Source organism: Mustela lutreola, chromosome 10, assembly GCF_030435805.1.
Source record: "Mustela lutreola isolate mMusLut2 chromosome 10, mMusLut2.pri, whole genome shotgun sequence".
Taxonomy (NCBI): Eukaryota; Metazoa; Chordata; class Mammalia; order Carnivora; family Mustelidae; genus Mustela; species Mustela lutreola.
The window spans coordinates 55,941,448-55,957,838 of NC_081299.1; the positions used below are offsets into that span (position 1 = coordinate 55,941,448).

The 16,391-nt window shown below is 44.6% G+C and overlaps 1 protein-coding gene across 1 annotated transcript in view; it reads right to left on the bottom strand.

Annotated features, from left to right (window-relative positions):
* The window catches only part of WLS (Wnt ligand secretion mediator), a 102,512-nt gene that overhangs the window by 34,376 nt on the left and 51,745 nt on the right, over nt 1-16,391 (bottom strand). The gene's annotated exons all lie outside the window — the stretch shown is intronic.

Sequence of the window (16,391 nt, forward strand, 5' to 3'; positions counted from 1 at the left end):
CCTGTCTGATAACAATTTTCCAACCACCCCTCAGAGACATGATTCAAGTACCTGTCTTCTGAACATACTCTATTCTCAAGACATCCTTCTTAAAATTTCTCCCCAGGAAGCTCTTGAATATGAGACCCGTTACTGCTCAAAAACTCAAGACCCCTCTGCAAATTGTGGGGAAAGTTAATGTATAAGATGAAGGGCTTTTCCAAAGTTAAAGACTTACACACAGATAAGAATCTGTGTGAGAATACTAAGAATCTCAGTACCCGTGCAACTGAATATTCACATGTACTTCCATATCAGTAAGGACCATAAGTGGGTTTAACTCGCCACGGAACTCACTAAGGGATTAGATTAATGAAAATCACATCTGCCCATTTTATCTGTTTTATACTGTGCCGAGCAAGTTCAACAACAGAAGACTCTTAATGGGGCAAAAGAAGCACAGATCACATTTCCAAAATGCCTGGAGAGCTAGCTCTCACTGAGGTTAGGAGATGGGGCTTGATTCTAAGCTCTGGAATCTGAGCATCTAACACATTACACGGGAAAAAGTTAGTAACTGCTGTCTGGAAAAATAGGACTTTCTAACCACTGGCCCAGTGTGACTTGAAGCCAGTTTGACAATGTGAACCCCAAGTTGTCTGAAATCCTGAAAGAGAAAGAAAGAATACAAGAAAGGAGGCACTTGAGGCCACCTGGATTGACATGAAACCGTCAATGAACATCAGTGCCCCGCTACTTTATTGGTAGTATTTAAATCCTCACACACACTGCATTGGCCATTCCTATTTTCCTCCTCTCCCTCCTGACATACCACAGAAAAAACAGTAAAGGAAAACAAAGGATATTAAATCACAAGGGGGAAAAAAAAATGGTAACAGCATGAGGAGACCAGAGAATGCAACCATCTTTTTAAAAATGAAAAATGGATGAGGTAGGTCTTCCAGACAGCCACAGAAAGGGGCACAGCCTAAACTACTACAGAAGGGATATTCTGGAAAGGTGAACCATTCTGTCCAATAGACATCCAAGGCACTCAAAATCCGAAACCACCCATGTTGCAGAAGACAGAAAACACCAGTGAGGCGTGGTGATGGTGACAGGGTAACTGGGTCGAAGTGTGTACACAAAGTCATTGGATCCTGGTATTGTCTACCTTTTCCCACTTCCACACAGTTTGAGGGGAGACTCTGGACTTGAGTACACCAGACAGTGCAGAGACTCAGCATGGAAAACAGGGAAAATACGAGTCTACACATAAGAAATGGCGGGACACTCAGATTGACAGAAGCCTTGCTTTGAGTTTGTACGTCCACTTAGGTGGGGCCTAGGCTGCCTACAGCTGCTCCCCACTTGATGGCCTCAGCAGTCAACAGAATGAACCAGCCAGAGTTCTAATATCAGGCACCAAGCTATATCGTTTTCATTTCTAACCATGGCATGAGAAATTGGGACTTTCGGCTATGTTGAAAGAACTCTTCCAGAACCACAGGCCTCAAGAGTACAAATCTGAAAAGCTGTAAAAGAAGTTATCAGTCCTTGGAGCCCCAGAATTCAGAGCAGCACTGGCCTTGGACATGGACAGAAAGGGCCCTTCATCTGGGATCCACATTTTAAAGGGCTCTGCTCTCTGGCCCTCTTACAGCTACCTTCCTTGCAGGAAAAGAAACCCTCAAGTGAAAGGGACATGTCCACCCAGAGCCTAATCCCTTACTCCTACTCTAAGAATATGCTCCAAGAACTCAGGACTGATCCCAGAATACCCTATCCAAACAGCCCTCAGCCTATTTTCCATGGCCTTGAAGGGCCGAGGGTCTTCCCCAGATCTGGCTTCCCAAGGTAAACTACACAACCATTTACACACCCGTGGGCTCAGAAGTGGTCAAAGGCCACTGTTAGTGGGATACAGTCAGCGACTGAGCAAGGAGGTTTGGGTGTCCACACACATAGCACTCAAAGCTCCTTTTTGTAGGGGATGGAGCCAGGGGTAGAAAGAAAAGGGGCCCACATTCCTTGGCCAGTCCCATCTTGGCTCAGAATTCCAAGGAGTCCAAGAATCCTAAATTCAAACCTGGCTTTCCAGTTCATTATGAAGGTAAAGTTGTTATGTTCAGATAATAGAACTTGGCTTAATGTTTTTGTTGGCCCAATTTATCACTTTTAAGTATTTAGACATACAACAGCTATGCTTTCACAGGCACCCTTGCCCTGGGCCCCACAAACATTAGGGATGAGCCTCATTCAGAACAGGTGCCTCACAGACAGGGAAGGTCAGGAAGACTCACTTCCTGGCCTGCTCCCAGTTTTAAGAGTTATTCCCATCTGTTGGGAATCCCTAAAGGAAAAACTGTTGTAAAATATGCCACTAAAAGCAAACAAATCTTAAACACTGCTTTCATGTATGATTACTCCGTATTTAGCCCGTATGACTTCCGTGCTTTTATTTAAATTACCTCACTTTATGTTCCCAACAAACTCTATGAAGTGGGCACGGATATTTCCTTTTGATTAGGGAGCGAGCTGAGGTTCTCAGATATTAAGTAATTTGCCCGAGGTCATATTGTTGTTGGTAACAGGAGGAAGACAACTATCTTGAAATCACCTTAAAAGACAACCATCTTTTTTACATATCTCACAGAAGACTGGCCACCTTGTGATGAAAACAGTCCATGAAACTAATCCCGAAAGATGAATATGTATGCTCTGTGTAGACCCCTTCTCCTTCAGGCCTCACACCCATCCTGTGGGAAAGAGGTTAGTAACTGGCAGACCTGGGACTTAAATCTGGGTCTGCATCACCCCAGAACCTCACTCCCTGCTACTTCCTTTGTTGGTAGAAAACAGCAAACTTTCAAAAGAAAATTCACAGGGGCACCTGGCTGGCTTGGAAGGTAGAGCATGTGACTCTTGATCTCAGGCTCGAGCCCCACGTTGAATCAAGCACATTGTGTGCAATGGGCCACTCAATTCCAACCCAGCACCTTTCACAACTTCCTACCTGAGAGAGAGAAGCAATGCTCCTCCGAGGCCATGCACGTGGCTTGCTGTGTATCTGGAATTCTCTCATCTGAGCTTTGAGGTGAAGAGCTACACAGCACCATTTCAGAAAACTGACTGGAGAAGCGTGACGTGGTATGGCGTGATGTGGCGTGACAGAGCTGGAAGCCTAGGGCCAGCTGGGTTTATGTCAGGGTCCACCCCTGTATGTGTGATCAGGGACAGGCTGGGTCTGGATGGAGCAGTAAGCTCTGTTGAGCTTAGTTGAGGCAGCAGCTTGTAGCTCTAGCTCACAGTCATCATGAGGTGGTACAGGTTGGTCTCACCAGACCTTCTGCTCTTGTCAATAGAAGACAGAAATGCAGACTTCTTGAAATCTCTCTCGATTTCTAAATGTCAGTAATTAATTCACTAAAAACAGAAGCTAAGCTAAAACAAAAATGAAACAAAGTCTCTGTGCAGTTCAGCTAATAAAGTATCAGATGACCTGAGTCCTCCTGTGGAGGGGACCCTTTTCATAGAGCCTCCACATCACCATTCTTTTTTCTTTCCATTTCACCCTCAAGTAAAGTTCTTCCTAAGCTATCTATTATTGTTCATGAACTGTATCCCATGTTCCACCTAATCCTCACACACCATTACTTCCTGTGCAGTCTGGGGCAGGTAGAGAAGTCATTCCTAAGGTAGAGAAGTCAGGACTCGGAAAGCCCCACCCTAGAAACATCAGAATCGAGCTTCTAGAGCTTCATGAACTGCAGTCCTATGTCTTTTTGCCGTCTTTCATGGTGTACTTAAAAAACAGACACCTCAGGGAGAAGGACAGTTTCAAGTGACCCTCTCACCTCCCCTCACTGGACTTTGTGATATCATCGCACTCCACTTCTCCCCCAACCCCTCACCAGGATGGATGCTTAGGCTCCTTACCCTGCTGGAACAGAACTTGCCTCCTAGGATTCTGTGACTCTTAAGTGACCTCATGAAAAACTCCTTAGAAGGCTGCAGAAAGCATGAAGGGCTGGCTATTGTTTTTATCATTTTACTAGGAAGTGAAAAGTCTTTTGCCTACCTTTAATTCTAAATAGTTACCAGGTTTCAGGAACATGGAACTTCCCACTAGGAACCCCTATCCACCCTGGAACACAAAACTCAGAAACAGGAAAGTGTTGGGCAGAGGAACCCAGCAAAGCTGTGAAGTTAGCCACCTGAATCATTTTCCCTTCTGCCTCCAATGGACTTGGAAATAAGGTTCAGTTTAATGAGTATGTTGCAGGTCATAAAACATTATGACTCCCGGGATACTGTGTGGGCAATACTGCCCTCCCCCCCATACGCCCCCAGAAATAATGACAGTGAAGAATCCTATTTGCACTCCCTGGGAGAATGGTAGGAAGGCCAAAGCCACCTCTGGCACCTAGGGAACCCTCCCTATAAAACAAGGACACCGGCTATACCAGTTCCATGAGGTAAAGTGCTTAAGGTTATCAATATAGGGTATTTATGGATTTGGAACACACGAATTTTCTACACATATCCCAAACCAGCAGCTTTCCTATCGTACAGGCTGTCCAAGCTTCACATTTCTCATATGGCTCTGGAGACCCATTTCAGTTTGGTGGAAAATTCACTCAGAATACTGGGAAAGGAGGTATAGAAAGGCACTGTGGTTCTTCGCACTTATTTTCCTCCTGTTACAAAGGCTTTCCTCCAACATGAGGAAATCTGCACTCCAGGCTTCTCTTCGTGCAGACTTCGACTGCAGAGTGTCACTACAGGTGGAAAGATCCATGCCTTTCCGTATTGGGAAGCAGCGACCAATCCTATCTTTTGGAATCATGGAACCTTTTCAGTTAAACTGCCCTACCCTGCATAAGAAAAGCATTTGCCAGGGACGCCTGGGTGGCTCAGTTGGTTAAGCGGCTCCGTTCGGCTCGGGTTGTGATCCCAGCGTCCTGGGATCGAGTCCCACATCGGGCTCCTTGCTTGGCGGGGAGCCTGCTTCTCCCTCTGCCTCTGCCTGCCACTCTGTCTGCCTGTGCTTGCTCTCGCTTCTCTCTCTATGACAAATAAATAAATAAAATCTTTAAAAAAAAAAAAAAAAAGAAAAGCATTTGTAAGCCAGAAATGGTCAGGGAGACAAACAGGAAGACTCTCGGCACCCCAAGAAATCGAGGGCAGCTGCTTCATGTTAAGAATGGACCCTGGTGGGGTGAAGCAATGAAAGATGAGGCCTCACTGAGGAAGTGATCAGGATGCTTCTCACTCACTTTCTGAAACGGGCATCTGCCAGCCAAGATAGGACAGTTTGTAGCCCCAAGAGATCTGTTTTGCAATGCTACCCTTACAACTTTCTGAATGAATGACCTTGAATAAGTCTCAGCTTCCATGTTGGCGAGATGGAAATAATAGGACCTACTTCCCAAGGCTGTTGACAGGACCATTTGGTACATAACCTTCCATCCAGCTTCAGGGTGGTTGGGTTGACCGATAAACTGGAAACCAAGGGGAGAAAGGGGAGGGCAGTTGCATTACGAAGAAATAAAGAATTATGGTCAGAAACTTTCAGGTTCCCTGAAAAACCTTGGTTTTCCTAGGCCCTTGCCCTGGGGGAAAAAAAAAATTAAAGAAATTTCAAAACATTCACTTGCATTCCCACATTCCATAGGGGAGCTGCTAGTCACCAAATATTGTCTGGGTAACCTCAGAAGGAGGCTGCACAGACGAGCCTCCTCCCAGCCTCCAGCAGACATATAATCTGGGGTTATTTATGCCAGCCTTCCTACCCCAATCAAAAACTCTCCGACCTGGCTTGTATTTTCTTGATGCTTTCAATTAAGGAAATAACAAAACCAACTCTGTCCTACATCCATGGTTAGGCCTGGCAAAAATGGACTCAGCTAATTACAAATTTGGCCCTGGCTGTTTTCTTAAGATGCCCCACAGGCCTGGGTGTGCACAGTTATAAAAATGAATGAGTACAATTATTTCGCAAAGCAGCCTAACAGTTTAGTTCACATTACCTCTCTCGTTTTTCTTCATCACGTCAAGCGTTTGCATTTGGGAGAATTATTTTCCACGTGTATGAAGACATGTTTCTAAGCATCATCAAAACAGTCCCTTGCTGTATTGTGGCACACCATCTCCTAGTTGAAGTAGTAAGCAGTCTGAGATATGCAATGGGGGAAATGTTCCTCAAACCGGGCCCTTTGCAAAGTGACACCTTCTTGGAAAATATCCACTTATCCCTGTGGTACCCTATTATATTACCTTTAAAGGCTGTACATTGGAAAAGTAGCTGGGGACATCAACTGTTTTATAAACAAATGGCTCTGAAGTACCATAGGATATAAAAAAGATAGCCACTGGTGGTCACCAGGTTGTAGAGTAGCTCCCGCCTCTTCTCACTTGCCATGCTTGCCCTGAGAGGTCTCACCTGTGGCCGGGATGCCAGTCTCCTTCTGAAGTTTCGATTTCCCTCCTGGGTTTCAGCTCGGCATGCTCACTCCCCACTGGACGTCTCTACCTCCCTGGTTCAGAGAGCCAAACCACCTAAGCTGGCAAACTCTCTACTCATCAGGTCTTATAGATTTATTCCCCCCTCTCCCCTCACTGTTGTCCCCTCTCTTGCTCAAGGCCACTATCATCTCAGGCTTTAAATAACTCAGCCAAATGCCCCTCTCCTGTCTGTTCCTCACACTGCAGCCAGGGAGATGATTTCTAAAATACTTTCAATGCCTTTACCTGGTCCTCCTTAAAATATTTAAAAGTTGAGACTCCTTAAATGCCCCCCCCCCCCCAGTGAAAAGCAAGCAAGCAAACAAGCAACCAGGCTAATATCTGGTCCCTGGTTGGCATCCCAGGTTCATATCTTAGGAGTTCCCCTCTATTCCTGCCACCTAGGTGGTAGGTCACTTTGAGTGTAGCTCAGCACTCTGCCTCCAGCCTTGGAATATGGGTGAGAACTTGGGCTGTGGAGAGACACAGCCTGGAACTGTAGCTTACCTTGGCCACTTTGTGCCTTTTCTACCTAAATGAGGGTAAGGGTAATGTCCATCTCCTATGGTTGTGAGGATTAAATTAGATAAAGTGGGAACTGCTCACCACAGACCCACCATATAGTAAATAGTCAGCAAATGCTGACTGCTTTTTTTTTTTTTTTTTTTTTTTTTAAAGATTTGGAGTGAGAGCAAGCACAGGCAGAGTGGCAGGCAGAGGCAGAGGGAGAAGCAGGCTCCCTGCCAAGCCAAGGAGCCTGATGTGGGACTCGATCCCAGGATGCTGGGATCATGACCTGAGCGGAAGGCAGCTGCTTAACCAACTGAGCCACCCAGGTGTCCCTGCTGACTGCTATTTTAAGGCTGCTACTCAAGGTTACCTATGGTGGCTGCACTCAAGGTCTCTGCTAACACCCCAAATTTTAAAAAGGTGTCCTCTTTGAGAGGATGAATTAGCAAAAGTTTCCTTTTCCTCTGAGCTATAGACAGTACTCTGCATCCCCACTAATACCAGACTCCCGTTCATCTTCTAGAACTCCACAGATTCATTCCCGCCTTCCCTTAGTCACTAAAACTTGATGAAGTACCCCTCCTCTCACTCCCACAGTACCCTGCGCATTCAGCTCTGTAACATTTACCCGACTATGGTACAACCTCACTATTTCTCTCCCTACCCACCTCCCACTTAGACCGAGAGGTTCTTGAAAGCCAGGGACTATCTCAGTCTCACTCACAACTATTATCACCCGTGCCTTTACAAGATGGATATTCATGAAGCATCTGCCAAATTAACTTCATCCTTCTTTCTCCAAATCCTTCTACAACCCCAATTTTCTTCTGTTACTCCATCCCTTCTATACCCCTCATGTGTGCTCTATAGTTTGCTCTGCTTGGGTGGCATTCATTCCTTCTCTGATGCCTGCTGTCCCTTCCCCTACCCTCACACATGTACATACATGCGTGCACGAGCACACACACACCACACCCCTCAGAAAGACGACATACCTCAAATTTGGCCCAATGGTCCCATCGGGGAACAATGTGCCTATTCCCCAGGACTGGATGGAAGGGGAGATTTTAAGGGATTTGATCCTGAGGGAGGTCCTGTCTCCTTTCCCCCTCTCTATATTATAATATGGGGTTGCACTAATATTCTGCTTGAGAGGGCTTACCGGGGCAAAGGAAACAAGAAGTAATCTCAGGGGCTAAAAATCAAAGAATTCTCTCAGTTTAAGGATTAAGCAAAGCAATAAAGGAGTTGGTGTCTGAGGTATGTATCATGCCTGTCCAAGTCTGTAGGGGTAAGAGAATAGATGAGACTACTTGCAAGAGATTCCAGAGAAGAAAAATTGTACAGCATTCATTGAAATATAACATGTCATGTCTTCGGTAATCTACTCAAGCTTCCTTTGCCAGGTTGGAAAGCAAGTCCATGAGGATAAGGACCCAGAACAGCTGGTGTTGCCAAGATGAAATCAATATACCTCTGAAACCTCTGAGGCTTACGGCCCAACCAGTCCAGATCCTTCTTTCTTTCACCTAATATTTTTAATCCGCTCCTAGTCTCCATCAACCATGGGGATAACACAGACATACAAGGCAAAGTTTGCCCTTAATTATTCATGGAAAAGTAGGGAAGGCAGGCAAGAACACAAATAAGTATAATCGCATGTGGTTAGTACTACATTCGAGTACATATGAAGTATAGTCAGCACAAAGCTGTCAAGAGCGACAGCCAGTGGGGGCGGGGTGGTCAAAGGACACAGCACAGAATACATGATCTTTAGGATCGCCTCATCCATAAGAGATGAGGTTTTAACTGTGACTCACAGGATGAGTAAGAGTTCATTAGGTAAGGAAGAGAAAGAACTGCAGGCAGAGGGAGCTAGATGTATAAAAAGTCACAGAAGCATAAAAAGTGTCCTGGGGGCGCCTGGGTGGCTCAGTGGGTTAAAGCCTCTGCCTTCGGCTCAGGTCATGATGCCAGGGTCCTGGGATCGAGCCCCACATTGGGCTCTCTGCTCAGTGGGGAGCCTGCCTCCCCCCACCACCTGCTCTCTGCCTACTCATGATCTCTGTCTGTCAAATAAATAAATAAAATCTTTAAAAAAAAAAAAGTGTCCTGAAAGCGGAGAAATGGAGAAATCAACTAATTCAATATGGCGGAGAACAGGAGAAATCATGTGCGAACAGGCAGGGCTGGAGAGCAGGAAGGGTGTGATGACAAAGGGAACAAGCTTGCTCTGAGCGCTGTTGCATCTTGTTTAGAGAGACGTTTAAGCAGCGAGACCTGGCAGCTGTGTGAAAGGCAGACTGGAATTTGGCAGGGGCAGTAGGGTAGAGAGATCTAGAGATCACTGAGGCCCACTGCACTTTCCACGTTCTCAGCATGCTTAAGATTACTTACTCTCCTAGAAACTATCATCAGAAGGACCCTCCCTGTTTTCCAAGTAATTTGAAACTCAACAATGAACCAATCTTTGCCTAACAAAGCAGAGAAATCAGAACCATCCACGCTGGCAAGTGTTAAAACACAGAAAGCAAATATGGCAACTGGCTCTTTCCCATTTGACCAAAATCAACATAAATACGGAGAGAAAACATACTTGACAGCCAAGGGAGAAACACACAGTGAGCTTCTTTGCTTTCTCCCCAGGACGCCATCCATGCACAGAGCATTTAGAATAACTGATTTGATGGTTACAAAAATCTACCTGCCTCCCCCCCCCCTCTCTCTCTCCTTCCCCCTTCTCTCTGAAAGCAATTAGAGAAGAGAGCTTCATTCACACTGAATCTAAAAATAGATGATGGCAGAGTTCACGGACTGACAGCTGCATTCTCATACAGTAACCAGGAAAGGAAAGGGATGGCTAATTTAACTTAACAACTTCCAAAACAAACAGTGCAGAAGTAGTCCAGGATAAAGAGAAAACACGAAGGTCAGTTCTTCAAAGAGCTGGAAGAGGAATGGGGTCACTCTGTGGCAGTTTATTAGTCCTCCCCAAATCCTGATGAAATCAGCTAAGTATTTTGCCCAGATCTGCCCAGAGTCCCTCTGACCACAGCACTAACCGATGCAGCTGCTAAAGGAATCCAAGCAAGATCAGGCAGAAGGACCCCGACTTGCCCTCTTAACTTCTTCGTGCATCACATGGACACCCAAAAGCTAAGGAAATCACCTTATTTTCTAGATAAAATAAATGAGTGCATCTTCCCGGCCCCCACCACCATATCGAAATCACACTGCCTAGCCCCGGGCAGGGAACAAAAAAAAGTAACCCAGGAAATAAACCAGGATCCTTAAGAGAGAGAAATCAGGTGTCTAAAAGGAGTGACCATTTATTTTCCTCTCCCAAGTCCTCAAGTGTTTTAGCTTCTCTCCTCATGCTGTCCTACCCAGGGAGGGGGTTATGGTTGGGCTTCAAAGAAACAAGGGAATGCTTGTGGGCGGGGAGCCCTGGCTCTCAGGGCTAAACATCGGAGCCCCAGCATTCCCGGGCCCCACTGCCTCCATCGCCCTGGTGACTAAGCTGTTTCAACAGCTGTGTTATTGCTGGAGTCAGGCCAGTGTTCCTCACACAGAGGATTTGTTTCTCGAGGCTTCTGTGGGGAATTCAGGATCTGGGGCATTCTTTGCAGCTCAGGTCCTACCCTTGATCAACTGGCAAGGGCCTTCCCTGGACTCCAGCTCCAGACAGCCATGGGACCACATTGGGCTGCCACCCAGCTATCCAAGTGACGGACAGCCTTGTAGCAACACAAAGAACAGCGAGAAGGCAATGTGTCAGAGAGAGAGAGAGAGAGAGACAAAAATCAAAAACCACCCTTGGCTGAACCCCAGAAGACCCCCACTGCCCCTCCCTCAATAAAAGGCACCTGCACTAACAGGCTGCTTTTCCTGCTGTTCTCCTCCTGCCATTTCCCTCAGTCTCTCCTTTGAAAAAACTTCTCTTTCCTTTCAGGTGTTGTTGGCAGCCCCTCTGCCTCCACAGGCTTGCCCCTGAGCAGGAAGTCCCAGCAGCTGGGCCCTCAGACCCTGGCTTCCCCATCTCTCATCACATCGCATACACTTATTTATGTTCCCATCACCTGGGAGGTAAGTGGAATCTGCTGACTTGTCCCCTCACTACCCCGATCTCTAGGTTCTTTGCTAAAAAAAAGTAAAGAAGTGGGCACTTCTTTACTAACTGTGCTGAGGGGTGGCCCGTATTTCCTGTGGGTGGGGCCAATTTTCATTTTTGTCCATTCTAGGCTGCACCGAAGGGCCTAATTACGCCACCCAAATCGATCATGCTATCTTTTCTGAAATTTCTGAAGAGATCCTAGAAATGTCTAGTTTTCTTATAAAGAAAGTATTGTGCTTTTAAAAGAAATAAAAGAATGATCTTTAAAAGCTCCTATTTGTGAGTGCCTACCTTTTCACATACATCTGTGCCAGCCTGACATGGATGATCGGCCTCAGTCTCAACATGAGGAAACTGAGGCCCACGCTCGCCCACACTGCTAGTGCAGGAAAGAGGCAAAACGGGAACCCAGGGGTGCCTGATTCCACAGCTCAAGCTGTTTGCCATTATGTCACACGTTAGGTGGAGTTAGGAGACCAGTTTCTTGTTCTAGGTAAAGCCACTTATTAGCTGTACAATTTGAGTAAGTCATTTTATGTATCCTTTCAGTAATTACCGAAGTTGGATCCACTAAAGTCCTTCTAGTTCTAACATTCCACAAATGCAGAAATCTTAACAAAGGACCAGCTGCAGAACTGGCTTATGCACTTGAGGCTTCGTGGCAAAAACAAGGAACAATAAAACAATCCCTGCCCTCAAGGCACTTGTAATGGCCTTAAGTGACAAGGGATAAAAACTTGAATCTGACTAATACACAAGTTAAACCATACCAAATACAAAAATACCAAAGTACTGGGCAGTACTTGAGAAAAACCCTGTCCTAACTGGAAAAAGACAATAGTACATTTCAACAATGGTGTTTCTCTCCCACCCACCTTCACCCCCCAAAGTATCTTTGTGCTGCCAGCAGGAAAAGCCAGCTACCAGAAGGGATTCCGTCTCTTTCACGGCAAAGCTTTGTTTCTGACAAGTTTCGTAAAGGAAAAAGTAGGCTAGAACAAGCTTTTTATTTTCAACCCACCTTTTCTTCATTCCCATGAATGAGGAGGGGTTACAAATGAAGGCAGGCAGCCAGGGAGAAAAATAATACGGCTGGTGGTTCCTGACCTCTTGGATTCCTGCCGTCAGAGAAGCCCGAGAGGCAACATTTAATTGTGGAAAAACCAGCCTTGCTCTTCTCTTATCTTTTTCCTCTGTGACTTAAACCCACAATTACTGGCAACCCCTAGATTCCGAGTCACTCAGCTGGTGGTGGCAGCGATGGCTGTGTCTGTAGCTGAAAAGCAAAAGGGGAGTCAGATTTTTACCTGCCTCCGAAGGCAGCCTCGCACGAACAGCCCTAACCCAGCTTTACGACTTCTCCCATTAAAAAGTTCACAGATGCCCTCCCGTCGGGAATACCACCATGCGAGAAGTCCAAATGGGAAAAAAAGAAATGCAGTTTCCAGCTGCTGTTATAATACAAAGAACAAGCTATGAGTCTCGAATCCTCAATTCCACATTTTATTTCAGCACTAGAGATGTGATTTTCAATTTCTTTTCTTAAGGATCAAACTCCAAATTCCCTTGCCTGGCCATCACTGCAACTCACCAACTGCCCCTTTCGTCTTTCAGCTTCTCTTTTCTCTCCAATACAGAATCCTTCTGCAGCCTAACGAATGGCCTCACTATCCTTCACACACCACCGGTTCTTTCACAGCATTTCAAGGTGGGAAACTAGGGATCTTAGTCCTGACTTTCTCATAGGCAAACCAGGTAACCCTGGAGAAGTCACTTCACTTCTGTAAATTTCAGTCTACAGAGTCTGCAGAGGTTGTGTTCCAGATACAATAGATTCTTCTATTCTCATCTTAAATTATTACCTTATTCCAAAACATTTTAATTTACATGTCAACATGTTTATAGTCAAATGTCATTAAACCATGCCTTGTGGGTGTATTCTCCTCAGGATGCTGAAAATTTTCCATGTCTTCTATTTTAGGGTGTTCTCCAATTGCTTAAGTGCTGATCAGTATGTGACTTGAAGCTCACATGGGGTCTCCCTAGATCATGAAGTTGAAATTCTTACCTTGAGACTCATAAACCTCTGAATCCCACAGATAACTTCGGGGATTCAGTTGAAGAAATACAAATAAAATATGTCTGAATGGGACCTTTGCACATTTCTCTCCCAAGCTCAAGGTCCTTGATCCAAAGTTAAAAACTACTGTCCTTCAGTAATCAAAGGCCTATGGCCAGCAACCATGCAGGTCCTTGTTTTGCACACTCAGCCCTGCTGTCCTTCTTGCTGGTCTTCTATGTTCTCTCCAGAACTCACTCCTCTCTGCTCAAGTCCAAGAATAACGATAACTCACCTTCACTGAGCATGTACCACATACCAAGCACTTAACTATGAAAAAGCCACATACGTATTATTCTAGTTTCATCCTTAAAACAATCATATAAGGACGGCACTACAAATTACCTCTATTTTATACATGAAGAAAATGAAGTACAAGGAATTTCATTAATTTAACCAAAAGTGTCATGAAATTTTTAAGTGTCAGATCAAGAATTTAGCCCAAAACACTCTCATTTCCTTGAACAAAATACAGCTACTCTTAGACATTTCTTTGCCCTCATATATTAGAAAGTCACAAATTCTAACATCTCCTGGAAGATTCCACCCTTCAAGACTCAATTAAAAAATTACCTTTCAGTGAGTTCATCATTTCCCCTTCTTTGTTCATGGAATGCTCTGGGCACTTAACACTGAACACACTGGTGTAATTTTTTCTTTCTCTCTGAACACATTAGTGTAATTTTTTTGTTTATTTCTCTCTGGACTAGACTGTGTGCTCCTAATTAATTATTATGAGTACATCTTGAGTATTTATACAGCCTGGGGCTATGTTAAGTATGGAGACAAAAAGATGAACAAGATACAGTCCCTGCTCTCAAAATGCAGTCTTGCAGGATCGAGAGAAGTAAACAAAGAAGGGCCAGGAGGTTTTTTTGAAACTGTAGTATAAAAGATAAGGACTTAAAGTACAAAAATGCCAGCATATAGTAGAAGCCCAATAAATGACCACTGAATGAATAAAGGAAGTTGGGAAGAGGGCCTCAGAAGCTGGCCTGTTGAATTAAAAGATCCACCTTCCCTTTATGAAAACTCTTTGAGGTTATTTATACACTGACTCACCTAAAAACTACTTCCTGTGTTGGTGTCTATGATACATTTTTTAATGTCAGCCTAAAAATATACTTCCAGTACACCAACCCTGTCTGCCTACCCAAGGACTAGAAATGAACACAAGGTAAACACATAACAAAAGAAAATTACTAGAAAACTCACTCCTGTCAACACTAAGCTCATCCACGCACAACGGGGCATCTTCTAAAATGGTTCCCACTTGAGGGTCCGTGACATCACCTATTTACAAAGCTGAAGGGATGGATATTCAAATGGTTTTTATAAAGCCAAAGAATCTGAAGTGAGTCATGGACTCTCAGCAAAAGAGTTGGAGAGACAAGACCTCAGGGATCATCTGGTCTAATTTCCTACTCACAAGACAGAGACGCTACATTGCAGGACAGATAAACTCAGAATAGCGTCAAGGTACAGGACTCCTGAGATCATTTTTGCTCATAACCCTTCTATTTCTCAGCTGTGAGACTCTAGACGAGTTATTTAACCTCTCTGGTCTTCAATTTCCTCTCTCCGCCAGGAAAACCTGGTAAGATGATCAGATGAAATATAAGTAAAGTTGTCTTAATCGGAGACGATTTGAATCCGGATTTTGGGGCGCCTGGGTGGTTCAGTGGGTTAAGCCGCTGCCTTCGGCTCAGGTCATGATCTCAGGGTCCTGGGATCGAGTCCCGCATCGGGCTCTCTGCTCAGCAGGGAGCCTGCTTCCCTCTCTCTCTCTCTGCCTGCCTCTCCATCTACTTGTGATTTCTCTCTGTCAAATAAATAAATAAAATCTTTAAAAAAAAAAAAAAAAAAAAGAGTCTTTGAATCCGGATTTTGCACAAGAGAGAATCTGATCGCTCTCCTTGGGTGAAGGGCCCATCCTAATCCAATCAGATGTGGCTGGGGTGCTGAGCTTGTGACCAGCGGCCCACTCAGCAGGCATGGTGGAAGCCCACAGTCTGAGGGAGGGCACATAGTCTGGTTCTGTGAGAATATGGTATGGAGCCAAAGCAAATGGCTGGCAACAAAGACAACCGTCAGCACCTCTGGTACAAGAGTACTTTGTAAAGAAAAGGTCACCCAACATAAAATTATCACCGTGAATCTCTCCACCCCAATGAGCTTTTGTTTGATAACTACCCGTGACAGGCTGCTCCATGCTTAAAAAGACAACTCCGACTATATGACAGGAACTTTTTTTTTTTTTAAGAAGCTGAATTTAAATATTTTCATCTTCCCCCAAACCTCCCCTTCTTTAGAAGATACAATCTTGCTTGTTAGGTTAGGCCTGGGCTTTCCTTATGGCCATAACATGAACAACAGGTAAGACAGGAAAGAGACATTCACTGGACAATTATTTTAGGAAATAACCTAGACCAGAAAAATTTAAAAGTCAGAACCTCCTCCCGCTTTAATACTACTACCTCTCCAACCAAATTAGCACTAATATACCAAAGCAAAGGAAGAACTGGAACCATTTTTAGCATCTGTGTGCCTACAATAGGTAGACATTAGGGAAAATTTTTTTTTGAATGTAGAGTCCCTGGCACTTTTGCAAGTTGAATTCAGCTTTAACAGAGGGTTTTCCTTCACCCATCCAACTTATTTTTGCTTTGGAAAGCATAATCCAGAAAACGGATTTTTCTTCATATTTTCTTACGTTAACCAAAATAAAGATAGGATTCTCAGTAAAATAACCCCACATTTTAGCTATGTGATGACTGAATGGCATTTAAATACTGACAGGAATACCCCAAGTTAGAAGAGGAGGAGGTAAAAAAAACCAACCCTGAAACCACCTCGTATATAGTGAGGGTGCCATCAAGGAATCTGCCGCTGCTAGCTGCTTGACTGTTCACACTCCTCATTGATGTCACCAGGATTTATTTTAGTAACCAGGATATACTTGTTATGGATGCAAAGAGAATCTCCTCGTTTATATTCCAAACTCAGAGCAGGAAATCAGACATGTGGGTGATCTGCAGCTGTGGCACTATAAACAGATTCTAGACTGCACTACATTCCCTGAACTACAGTTTGGGAGATTCAAAAGAGAAAAATAGAAAATACACTATTTTAGAAAGACCAGTGCCACTTCTGTCCAAGAAG